Genomic DNA, 11,393 nt, shown 5'->3' with positions numbered 1-11,393 from the left:
ACTAAAGAGTCAGTGCTAGGAGCAACTGCATGCTGGATTGGCAGAAGCAAGCAAGTGAACTTCCTGGAGGCAGCCCACTCATTTTCACATGGCTCACAAATGGGTGTACCCCTGGTTTAAGCAAGGCCACAAGGGTTTGGCCTCAAGATTGCTTATTGTTGATATACTGCCTTTCCGTATTTTTCTCATATATCTGACATGGCAGAAACACTGCCTATTGCTTCACTTTGTAGGGCATATTTCTTGAAGATTATTTTGAAGATATATCTTTGTGACATAGTGTTGTTAAAATGATGCCTTAAAGAATTTGTGACTTGATTCAAGTAAGTGAAAAACCTCCCTGCAGTATAGGAAAAACTGCTAAGAGCTCTGTGAACTATATGTCAAGCATTTGACTTACACCAAGAGGGAAAACACGATTGAGACAAATTAATAATCAAGGAGATAAATTCATTGTAGTCCAAGGATGTAGCCAAGGTGTACACCACAATAAGAAAGACCACATGAATATAGAAACAAAAAATGAATACTTAGCTATACAAGACAAGACAGACACAGCACATGCCTTTAATCCCAGCTAGGGAGGCAGAGGCAGGTGGGTCTCTTCGAGTTCGAAGCCAACCTGGTCTACAAAGCAAGTCCAGGACAGCCAAAATAACACAGAGAAACCCTGTCTCAAAAAACTAAGTAAGAAAAAAAAAAAAACTTGCTTTGAACATATAATGTACATTTGAAATAAGAAAAAGATAAAAATTCTGCATACAGATATAACCACTGCTTTAAACTTATAATAATCAAAGTATCTAGTTAGATATTAGGATCAATTGCACTGCCCTACTGTAACTCCATTTTAATGTAACATTTGTATCTATTTTTGAATGAGATAATTATTTTTCAATACAGACAGAGCCTTTGTATTATATCATATAAAAACACATGACAGAATCAAACAGTTGTTGAAGCCATCTACTTCATCCAAAAATGTGTCTGTCCGTCTGTTTATATGTCTGATTTTCCGAATATATTGTCTATATAGATGTATGCATATATGCATATATTTATATCTGCATGTTCACATACATGTGGATGAATGGTATCTTTGTTTTGTCTGTTGAGTGTATTTGTGCATGTGTGTGTGAGGTTCATAAACATCTGCTTGCATGTCTGCAATGTGTGATTCTAAGTTTAGTATGTGGTAAGCAGTCAGCAGTGTTTTTATCAGCCTTCTTAATTAGGTCTCTAGCTTCCAGCAAGCTGCTGTTTGCTGCTAAGCCATCAAGCCGAAAGGAACTGAGGCTTTTTCCTTTTACAAACCCTCACCGCTCACCACTGGCTTAGCTGATTAAGACCTCCTATTGTTAAATAACAAAGATTCTCAGGTAGAGAGCTGTTTTGGCAGCAGAGCAGCCAGGAGGCCTAGATAGGTACCTCTCTTTTCCTTAAGAGTTAAAGTGTAAATACTGCCAGTTACTACTCAGATCTTTAAGAGTTAAAGTGTAAATAGCAAGGCTACTAGCATGAAAGATGGAAAGCTCAAGTACATAGAAAAACATCAGCCATCAGTTGCTCATTTGCCAGCTGCAGCAGGCAGTGGTTTACCAAGTGTGTTAGAATTGACCTTTAGCTATTTAGGAAATGGCCAAGCAATGCTCGGCTCAACCCAAGACCCACCTCATTGAGAGAGCCAACCCCAGACACTGTTAATGATACTCCACTATGCCTGCAGACAGTTTGAAACAGATCCTGAGATTCATCACCAAACACTGGATGAACCATAGGGAATTTAGTGTAAAAAGACCAAGAAGTGACAGGAGCTCTACAAGAAGACCAACATACAAGGGCCCAGAGAGGTGTGTGGGGTCTGAGGCATCAACGAGGACCATGCATAGACTGGACCTAGGTTCGATACATAGATGTAGCTAGACAGGCTGCTCAGGTTCATGTGGATCTACTAGCAAGGGGATGACAGCTGTCTCTGACATGGACTCTGTTGCCTACATTTCAGTCATTTCCTGACAGGGACTGCTTTGCCAGGCCACAGGGGAAGAGGGCAAACTCAGTCCTGATGGGATGTGATGAGCTGGATTGGGTGGGTAGGGGGGCTCCCCATTTATGAGGAATGAGTGAGGGGAGGAGGAGGGAGGGGGGGACTTAGAGGACAAGAAGGAGGGGGCTACAACTGGGAAGTAAAGCAAGTATATAAATAAATTTATTTTTTAAAGTGTATTTTGCTGTGGAAACCATGGTGATATCCTTTACCACAACAGTGAAACTACATCAGTTCAAGTCAAATGTCTAACACTAGCACCTTTCACGTTCTGCTTCCTTTCTGAAGCCACCCTTATTACTGCTCGCATTGAACTTATCACCTTTAATTTCTACAATAGCTCACATATACCTCAAAGTAAAAGACGGGTAATTCTTGTATTATAAAAGATACATTTGCATTTATATATGTGTTCATTAAACAATGTGCTCATTGTTCAAAATACACCTTCTGTTAGAATCCTGCTTCAGTCTGCTTACCTGTGATATCATTGCTTACCTGCCATGAGGGCATGGCCCTGCCCAAGGCTATATAAAAGGACAGTCTTACCTCACCAGTCCCTTTTACTCTTTCTCTCTCTCCCTTTTCTTCTTCTCTCTTTGTCTCTCTCTGTGTCTCTGTCTCTGTCTCTCTCTCTCTCTGGGGTACCCCTCCCCCTTTCCTTCTTACCCCATGCTTGTAAGGGGAAAATCAATGTCATATTCTATATGTAATGTATATTCTGCAACTAATGCTATGGTCTGTGAATGTTCTGTGAGAACTTTTCCTCCAGGTGACTTCACTGCTTCCTGAGTTCCGGGAAAGACCACCCACTGCCATAAACTAGACCTGCCAGCAGTCTCCAGAAACTCCACCAGAGCGATTAGATACAATTAACTCCCAATGATCCTCTGAGATAAAACAGCTTCCTTGCATATTCAGGCTCCTGGACCAGACCTGCCTGAAGGTCAACATTTCTGTGACCCACAACTTTCCCTTAAGATCCAGACTCCACCCAACCTGCCTGAAGGTTGATGTTCCTGTGACGCACAAACCCTGCTTATGGTTTATTCCTTACTTCCCTGTGACTCACAACCCCCAATTACAGTTTTTCCCCTTATAAACCCATTACCCTTGAAGCTCCTGTGTCACTCTCCTTTTCTGCTGTGTCTGGAAGGATTATGACCCGAGCTCTGTATGTTGCATCAGTATCTACTCCTGGTTGTCTATTTCGGGGTCTCCTGCTCTGAGCGATCTAGTCTATCTCGGTATTACATGCTCACTTAATAAACTTCATATAGTATAATATCTGATACCTTGGTATCTTATTATCTGTTATCATTCTCTTTATAAAACATACAATTGGTGCATGTGACTCAGATACAAAACCAAGAGGGCCGTTCGGTTGTCTAAATTCCTTTCTCTAAATACTGTCCCGCTCTCCCACTTCCCACGCTTGCTGGGAGGCACCTGTGAGGAAGCCTTCCAGACAGCTTTTCAATACTGCCGCCTTTTCCACAATTCTAAGCTGATGTAAATTCCTGCTGCTCTGATCTCTCCCTGGCCCAGCACAGAGTACAGGTAATTCACTGTGCCCCATGGCAACCGCCGACAAGGGCACTTTTCGAGGTGAACGCCAGTGTGGACTACCAATTTGGGGTCCCTCTTGGGGAGCGACTTTGGGCTGGCCAAGCTTTGCCAGCTGCTCCTTCAGCAACTCTAGCTAGAGATCAGGGCGGGGCAGATCAATCTCCACTTCAACCCCAAATTCATGGAGGCTTCTGATCTGGGATACTAGCCTCTGGCTCTGAGGGTTTCATGAGGAATGCACAGAGCCGAGCCTCTGGATGGGATGGAATGGGGTAGGCAGAGAGTCCGAAGCTGCTCTATCCTGGAGAAGGAGCCATTGTGCAGCATGCTGTGCAACCCTGCTCCGCAGCACTGACAGCTACAAAAGCTGGGTATCATGGCAGTCTGATAGCATTTTAAATCTGCCCTCTGTTACAGTCTGTAGGTTCAGGATGGAGGAAGTAGAGCATTTGGGTCTACCACATGGCTAGCCTCCTTCTTTATAGGGAACCACATAACCACTACCTTCTTCACACCTGGCCCCTTCCCTTTCCCACCACAGATATGCTTGTGATTCAGTGGATATGCGCATGTGCAGCTCCTACTCCCTAAATCACACCTGCAGGGAAGGTCAGGGGTGGAGTCAACCCATTGTATGCAGTGACTGGTTCCAGGCCTAGACTTTGAACACACAGCTTTGATGACTCAGATAATTGTGGTGTAAATGAGTCAAATACACTTGGCCCTTGCTACAAAAGCTGCCCTTTCCTCTAAATCTATAATTTCCAACTCCTAAAAAATATAAATTGTCTCTGATTTCTTTTCTGTTCTCAAAAAAAAAAAAAAAAAAAAAAAAAAAAAAAAAAAAATCAGATGATTATTTATTGGGTATATAATTGTTTATTGGTTGATTAAAAATGTTTTGTTTATAACGTATGCTTTTACTAATTTCTAGACAAGTAAATTAATGCTATTCTTCCTGTCACCAGCTAACCTGGATTTAACCATTCTTGGCTAATGGGTTTTATAAGTTTGAAAAATTATTTTATAATGTTCTACTGCATTAACATTCATTTGATTACAATGTTAAAAAGTTAAATCACTGCCTTAAACTATGCTTAGTTTAAAATTCTAAATGTGATGGTTTTGATCATACAAACCATCTCTGTTCTGCTCTCTGTGTGTATGTTTCTAAGGCACCAACTTAACAGGGATATAACCTAAGCTCCTAGCTGTTACAGGAATGGTTTGATGTATTTTGCTGTTAATTACTGCCTGCTGTCTCTGTGACCCACGTTTTGACCAATAAAAGGCCATTCTCCTGGGCAGGGCAACTGAGATAGGTGTGGCTAAGGTTCCTGGCCTTAGAGGAAGCTAGGGAGGAATCCTGGGAAGAAGAAGAAGAAGAAGAAGAAGAAGAAGAAGAAGAAGAAGAAGAAGAAGAAGAAGAAGAAAGAAAGAAAGAAAGACCCAAGGAGAAAAAAGAGAGAAAAGCCACCATGGATTAGATGGAAGAGAAGCATGTGGCTGGCATGGGTAGAGGGTTTGACCCAGATGAAGAGCATTAACAAGTATTTGGGATTATGGATGGGAGGTAGCTTGATAGAAGTTATTAGAAGCAGATTGCATGGGATTGAGGCAGGTACCCCATACCTGCCCCACTATGGGAAGTAGTTTAGTGGATTAATGTCTGCTCTGCCCCAGATTAACTAAGGCTATTTTAAAATGTAACACATGTCTGTGTCTTGACTGATTGCTAGCCAATTTTAATTTAATAATAATAATAATAATAATAATAATAATAATAATAATAATAATAATAACGGCCTGAAAATAAACAATTATTAGGCTGTACTGAATAAGTTTAAAAAAACACTCCTAGCTTTAATTGTTAAGGTATTATAAATGATCAAGTCCCTTAACATGTTAAAAAATGTATCTTTAGTCATGCTAAGAACAAATGTGATTAATTATATTTTGCAGGTCAAACATAGAATGAGATCATAACATCCTATCTTATGTTTACAAAGTATAGTTTAGAGCAGATAGCTAGATACAAAGATTGTTTACTGCAAATATGCTAACCCTCAAACTTGTCATAGGTCTGCTGAATATGACATTGAACATGTGTAAATTTATTATAAAAACAGAGATTCCCAGATCATAACAGTAGTTCCAAAGGTCTCAGAAGACTTGGAAGCAATGGCAGGTGACTTCAACCCTGGATTGCAGTTTCTAGCCATGGAGCAAAACTGCTCCCAATGTCTGCTGTGGACCAGCATAACTGTGGACAAACTGTCAGGTTTATATACAGTTTACTTTGTTATAATTCTTTTAGCTAAAGGACAGTAACTAGTTACAGCAATTTCACCTATTTCTTAAAGTTTCAATGCGGGTGATTTAAGTTTGATACATGCATGAAGGTTAGAAGGTCTAAAAAAAAAGTGTTTTAAGTTGCTAAATGTGAGCTATGATGGTCAACATGTCTAAAAGGATGCTTTATTTCTTCCTGTTGCTATGATATTGTTGTATTAATTGTTCAGAGCATTGACACTGATCAATGAATCTCTAATTTATTAATATAATTATGGTAAAACATTCCACTATACAATCCTATCATAATTCTCAGCTCAAGATTTTCAATTTCCGTTGTTTGTCTTTTCTTAAAATGTCTCTCACTGTGCTAGAATTATATACCTCCAGTCTTCTGGATGGGCATCTTTCGTGATGTGTACTGATGCTAAATAAGCTTTTGCCATCCTGCTTTACCTCCTGTCCTCCCCATGTTACTGTTTCACACGTGTCAGTAAAGTTACATAAGGCCTCTGCATTCCCTAAGCTCACCTCAGAGTATTTGTGCTCTTAACACAAAGTTCTTTTCCCAAGCTTCTGCTATACTATATGTCTACTGCATTTTCCTACAATGTGTACATGCCTAACAATGTGTATTTCACTGAAAATTTCAAACAATGATGAAGCTAATGTGCCTAAAGTTTATCTCCCTTTATGAGCTTAAAAGGATTCTTGTAACCTACAAAAAAATCCACCTCTCAGATCAAATGAAACCCAGATAAATACTCCAAGCCAAAGCCTAAATCTCTCACCTGTTGCCTGTCCTTGAGGGTGGGATTCCTCCCCATTTTCATTGGTTTTGGGACTCCCTTCACCTAACCACCTGATTTCTACTTTTCTTCACCCAATACCAGCTAAATTCCCCCTGTCCTGGTCTCTTAAACACTTCCTTTTGTCCAAGAGACTATCAACAGCTCTCTGGTTCACTGGGAGTAGAGGTACACAAACACAGTCCTCTTTCCCAGTAGGTTAGCTTTCAGATACAGCTTCTTTCCCCAAGATGTCCTCACCATCCACAGCCACTGTACAAATCCCGGTGCACTTGGTAACTATGTCTATGGGGACAGCTCATTCTCCATAGAGCTGGGCTCTTTGTCGCTGGTCAGGGATGACCAGCTACTGACCAGTCTTTACCTGTCCCTTGGGTCACTATCCATTTTGGGGGATGCGCTAACAGGTTACTGACCTTATCTCCCCATGGAAAATGCCCAGATGCCTGTTCCTCCTAGCATGCCTTTGGGATGCCTTATGAAATTCCAAATCCCTACACCTACATTAAGGGCTTCTAAGCTTACACTCCTCGATAACCAAATTTAGACAGATGCAAAACTAATGCCATTTTAATTATTGCTAACAATTGTGTAAAAGGGAAGGAAGCTCCCTATGTCCAGAACTTTTCTTTGTTCTCCCGTGTTCAAGACTTTCCTAGGGTAAAATGGAAGAAAGTTTCCCACTTCCAAACCTTTTCTTTGCTCTCCCAAAATTTTCAAGCATTATGAGCATTGTTTCTTTCTTTGTTTTCAAGTCTTTTCTCTTTGCTCTCCCAAGAGTTTCAAATGCACATCTAAAGGGAATTTTCTCCCTAATCTACTAACTTTGTCTTCTGCCCACGTATATATTCCAGTATCTTGCCAGACTTGCTATATCTGGGACATCATTAAGGCAGCTACCCACAAGTACTCCTGTCCAAACTCCTAGATCATGCCAGCTGGACCTGCATTGTTCCTCCTAGCTGGATCTGCATTGCCCTTCCCAGCTGCAGATGTTCTCAGACCCTGGATGTTCTCAGACTTCTGGAACCTGGCCAATATTTCAGCCTTTTACATGCCCTATCGCTGTCCTACTGTCAGCAGGAGGTAGTTAAGATGATTACTTGACCCCTTATCCCATTTGTAAAATGCTGAAATGGTGTGTTCCTGGCCTGGGACAAACATCTCCAGGTTCCCCCACCACTCCTACATCCCTGTCTGCTGCAGGACATGGGTGACACAGCCTGCACTCTACCTTGAACTTTCAGGGCAGAACGTTTCCTTCCCATTCACAATATAATCTGGACATTTTGCCGCTATTGCCCTTTCTCTTTCTCTTTTTCTCTTACATGGCAGCCAAAAGCTGCTGCTTCCATTTATTATTATTATTGTTATTATTATTATTATTATTATTATTATTATTATTATATTACACTTAAATGCTTTAACTTACCTTATATAGAACAATCCAACTTTCCTCATTTTTTTTTTTTGATATTCAATGTATGTTCATTTATTTTGTTACTCTTAAAGACTTGTATTTGACTGGACTCAGAAGTAGAAGCTTTTAGTGAGGACAGCCTTTGTCTCTTGTCAATCTATCTGTTCCTGGCACTTTTCTTTGGCTTTCTTCATTCTCTTGGCCAAAAGTGTAGCATATCCTGCAGCCTCCTCCTTGTTTTTCTTAGTATGTTTTTTCTTCAAAACTATGTGTTGGCATTTGTGTTGCAGGACACAGTGAGTGACAAGATGCTGAATCTTGGGTGCTTTGGTCTTGGGCTTCTTACCTTCTTTGTTTAAGGACTTTCTGACAACATATTGGCAGACGTAATCTTCTTTAGAGAGATTAAAGAGCTTTTGTATTCTACTAGCTCTTTTAGGTCCCAGCCAACGAGGCACAGTAGTGTCTGTCAGCCCAGGAATATCCTTCTCTCATTTTGTTTTACAAATAACCAAGTTGAGAAGACTCAGATTGGCATCCACAATGCATCCATGAACAGACTTGTGCTTCCTCTCTCCAGTTCTCCTTGGTCTGTAACAAGAATGTCCCTTACTCAATAGCAGGTGAACTCTGCCATGGGTTAAAACATCTTGCTTCATGGGAAAACCCTGTTTGTCATTCCCTCCACTGATTCAGACCACATAAACCTTCCATTCTTCACCCAGAAAATTGACATCTATCTCTGTAGCTGTGCACTTCTCATAGAATGTACGAAGCCTGAGTTCATTGTACACTTTAGTGAGTTTCTGACAGCCAGTGGCAGGGTAGGAGATAGTCAGCTTCATCTTGACACAGCTGAATGCTTAGGAGGTGCCCCGGAAAAAAAGCATCATTTTTTAGTCATAGGAAAAGTCAGGAATGTTAGAATTCCACTTCAGTCAGCCTACCTGTGATGTCATCGCGATATAAAAGGGCTATATAAAAGACAGTACTACCTCTCCTCTCTCTCCCCTTTCTTCCTTTGTCTCTGTGTCCTCTCTCTCTCTCTCTCTCTCTCTCTCTCTCTCTCTCTCTCTCTCTCTCTCTCTCTCTCTCTCAACCACCATTTTATCAAATCATGAAGGTATCCATAGCTGCAAAAATTCATATAAGAAACTATACTATAAACTATAACAAAAAGGTAGTCTTGAAGAGAGAAAATATAAAAGAAAATTGGAGGAATAAAACTAGGAATCTTACTGTTCCTAAATAGGCAGTGTTTGTGGAGTGGACAAGGAAACTATTCTGAGACCCTCTCCATCTTCAGTCTGTGTCAGGCTCAGAGTTCGCCAGTTTGGATCAAGCTACATTTTTCAGCATCTTCTCATTTTCTTCCTCAACTCATCAACATTTTTTTCCTTATTTTGAACTTCTGACCTCCAAAGTCACTTCATTTTACATGTAAGCATGATTAAACTGAATAATATACTAATCCATGACATGAAGATTTTAGGTTCTTTGCCTCTTCTCTGATCTAGAAAAAAATGATTGCTGGACAACATAATTTAAATCTGTAGAAAATTTATAAATCAGAAAAGTGAACCATTAATATTGTTCCCTTCTCAAGATGTTTAGGATGAAATTTATCATTGGTACAGATGCCTCTGAAACAATTATTTTTAGTTTCTTTGAGAGAATTGTATTACCATTTTTAGATATATTTTAAATTTTCCTTAGTTGATGTAGGCATATAAAGACAAAAGTTTAATTTGTTTTACCTTTGAGAAAATTCTGTAATTGTAAAGGATTGGTTCTTTTAATGCCTGTGGTCACCACAAATGTTTACCCAGAGCTAGGCCCTTTCACTGTCTTTAGCATGACTGCCCTACATCATTTTAGTAGCGAACAGTATTTCATCACAACATACAGGTTAACTTTTTCCCACTTGGGAGGTATGACCTTTAGATGATAAATGTGTCACAAACACAAATATTATACTAGCCTTTAAAAGAATTGTCTTTGTCAAAACATGAGAACAGAGATTGTTTTCATGCAACATCTGAAACAGATTTAGAATATTGAAATATGATGAATGAGAAGTGGAGGGAACAATAAATTCTAATGTGATTGAGCTTTCAATAACTTAGAAGTGCATGCTCATCAGGGAGTTGATACTAAAAATGTTATCTCATAATTCAGAGGTTTCATATCTTGCACTTAGAAGAATCACATGATTGCCTTAAAGATTTGTAGACTATTATATTCTGCTCCCACATTTTCAAAGTCAGTAATAAAAGCTGTGGTGTACATTTAGCATTTTCTCCCATGTGAGTTCTTTGGAGTTGAAAAAACAGCATTTCCATCTGGCAACAACTTCCCACTTCCTATTCAGCATATAATTTTGACATTTTTTTTGTAAATGTAATAAGCACTTTTCTACAGGTGTAAAATATGGAAAATAATTGTATCCAAATCATAGGATTAACTAATGTAGTAAATGAAGACCACAGTCAGTCAAACTTTGTAAATATTATCCATTATTATACTATTTATGGATAATTAGATTAAATAAATAAGCCCATCATTTAAAATATTTTATGATATATATGAAAGCTGATTTTAAGTTTATACTTTTTACATATCAAGTAGATCTTATAATATATTAAAATTTTTTCCCTGCATTTGCTACTGTTATTTCTGGTAGAAAATTGTATCACAGCTATGGTTTAATTATTGTAATAATTTGTTTATTGTGGAAATTTATGTAAGAAAGTTTACACATTCTGTAAAACATAATTAAACCATTTGTATTTTTCTGAGGTGATATCACTAGAATATTTTAAACCATTTGTCATTAGTTTACTTCTTTTTCTGATAGCAGACAGTTTTTGGAACTCACTATGTTAGACAGATAAAGGAAGAATACTCAGAGTGTTCAGCATTTTTGAGTATCCAGGCCAGGTTGGAGAGTACATTTTTTTTTTTTATGTAATAAGATACATTAAATCTCTGACATTCTGTGTCTGATGTCCACTAATTTATATTATTTAGATACTGTAAGAAATACGGTAGAACATTATAAGAAGCACAATTAGAAGAGAAATATCTACAAGACTTTTTCTAATAAAGAAGAGAGTTGTCACCTACAAAGTCCTCATTCCATATGCTTTAAATTTTCTAAACTATTCAAGGACAAAGTAAAAAGTCATAGGCTTCCTACTATCAATATCATCCTAATTTGTAACACATACAAAGATCTAGCAAGAGGCTAAAGCAT

At 38.9% G+C, this 11,393-nt stretch overlaps 1 pseudogene; it reads right to left on the bottom strand.

Moving 5' to 3' along the window:
• Positions 1-3,449: 3,449 nt before the first annotated feature.
• LOC127193590 (40S ribosomal protein S6-like) lies at positions 3,450-8,982 on the bottom strand (annotated as a pseudogene).
• Positions 8,983-11,393: the final 2,411 nt, after the last annotated feature.

This window comes from Acomys russatus, chromosome 9 (genome assembly GCF_903995435.1).
Source record: "Acomys russatus chromosome 9, mAcoRus1.1, whole genome shotgun sequence".
Taxonomy (NCBI): domain Eukaryota; kingdom Metazoa; phylum Chordata; class Mammalia; order Rodentia; family Muridae; genus Acomys; species Acomys russatus.
Note: the sequence above shows the minus strand (reverse complement) of the source record. Positions and strands in the feature narration are given on the sequence as shown.